Below are 1930 nucleotides of genomic sequence, written 5' to 3'. Positions count from 1 at the left end.
CTTCTAAAACTTAGCCAATTTATAGAGACCTCTGAACACCTGGACAGTCCCTATACTATAGAATGTTGGAGCATCTGATCTTCAGCCTTCTGGCCCAGGATCATCTGACAGACCTAGTAATGCAGAATTATTAAGGGCTGATTACTCTGTATTGGCAGGTATAATCAGTCAACTATTCCACAAATGTGTCCTTTTCTGGACAGTAATTTGTCTGTAGATGAGAAGAGGCAATGCTTGCCTAGTGGCTGTCGCACCACAACTGGAGTACCTCCAAAGATGCTCAATTTCTTCTTAAAATCCAATACAGGAAGCTGTCAGGAGCAGACAGGTCTCTAATCAAAATGAACATTACTACAGAAATATTTGTAACGTCAATTCTGTGGGCTTATGACGTTTTGAAAACCAACCATCCATGTAAGACAATCTGGACTGTTGTCTGTTAACTCCTCTCAGCTACTTGTAAATAAGATATAGAAAACACCCTAACAATAATCTCAGAGCCATGAATTTGCTATAGGCCCTTAACTCATATTCTAACCATCTCAAATCAGTTAGAAAAGTTAAAGAAGAACTGGGTCTAAGCCTTGTATTCCTAAATGTGTTATATAGGCACAATGCATATGAGAGTAACAATATTAATCTCACTTTTATATCAATAAGAAACTTGTACCAATGAATATCTTAATTTTGAAATCAAAGTAAATTTTGTGCCATTTAGGAAATTATAACTTCAGCTTAATAACAATTGTACAGATTTCTCTCAATAGGTTATGGCTATGTAATAAATTCTAGCTAATCCTCCATGTTCCAACAAAACCACTACTTTCCCCTAGAAAAACAGCCCAATATTAACCACCTCTGTCCCCGAGCCCAGGGAATAGGGGCACTGACTCTTCATTAACTTCTTCAAGATGATTATGGGGGTTGAGACATTAGAAGAGGGTCGGGGGGGGGAGAGTAAATTGATAAGCCAGTGATGTCTGTATTTCACTGTATCCAGCTGCAATTCCAGGACCTCAGAGGTTTTCGCATGTCTTCTCAGCTTGCTTGATGAGTAGATACACCAAGGTTGTGTATTCTACAATATACAATTCTCAAAAACAAATTTTAGTATCAAGATAATTGTTTGTTTGAATTCTGGAATCTAGTCTTCCTGCCCTGCCTGTCATGTCTAATTCATATTATTCTGGGAGTTTCTATGAGGGTGTACTCCTACTATCCTCCCATTCCTGCCTCCCTGCTCTCAAATTCCCCAACACTAGGAAATCCAAACTTGCAGGAACCAAGGCCCTCCACTTCTACTGATGCTTAACCCCTTACCCCATACCCCCTCCTCCAATTACTATGAGGGTGTGCACCCACCATCCTCCCATTCCTGCCTCCCTGCTCTCGAACTCCCCCAACACTAGGAAATCCAAACTTTCAGTCACCAAGGCTGTCCACTTCCACTGATGCCTGGCAAGGCCACCCTCAACTACCTATACGGGTGGGGTCATGAGTCCCTCCCTGTTGGGAGCTGACTTTTAGCAGAAAGCAGCTATCAGCTTTGCAGCCATCTTGAGCCATATACCCTGACGTGAGACTTGTTTTTCAACAGTCTACAACAGCTGAAGCACACTCTGATATCCAACATATTTTGTTTTGCTGTTTACTGCCCCCAGCTGCAAGGCGCACGTGGTAGCCACGCCTGCAAGGCATGCAGTTCACGTGCTGTCCACGTGCTATCCATGTCATACATGCCTATAAGGTGCACGTGGTATCCATGCCTGTAAGGCTTACGTCATATCAACACCTGCAAGGCACGTGGCAAAAGCATATAAATACTCCAGGTTTCCCTTCAATAAACGAGACTTGATCAGAGACTTGATTAGAACCTCTGTCTTGTCTCCATTCTTCGAGTTTCTTCCCCTTTATTCCCACTCTCTCTCGC

This window comes from Arvicanthis niloticus, chromosome 9, assembly GCF_011762505.2.
Source record: "Arvicanthis niloticus isolate mArvNil1 chromosome 9, mArvNil1.pat.X, whole genome shotgun sequence".
NCBI classification, from domain to species: domain Eukaryota; kingdom Metazoa; phylum Chordata; class Mammalia; order Rodentia; family Muridae; genus Arvicanthis; species Arvicanthis niloticus.
The sequence above is the reverse complement of the archived record's forward strand: the minus strand, read 5'-3'. Positions refer to the sequence as shown.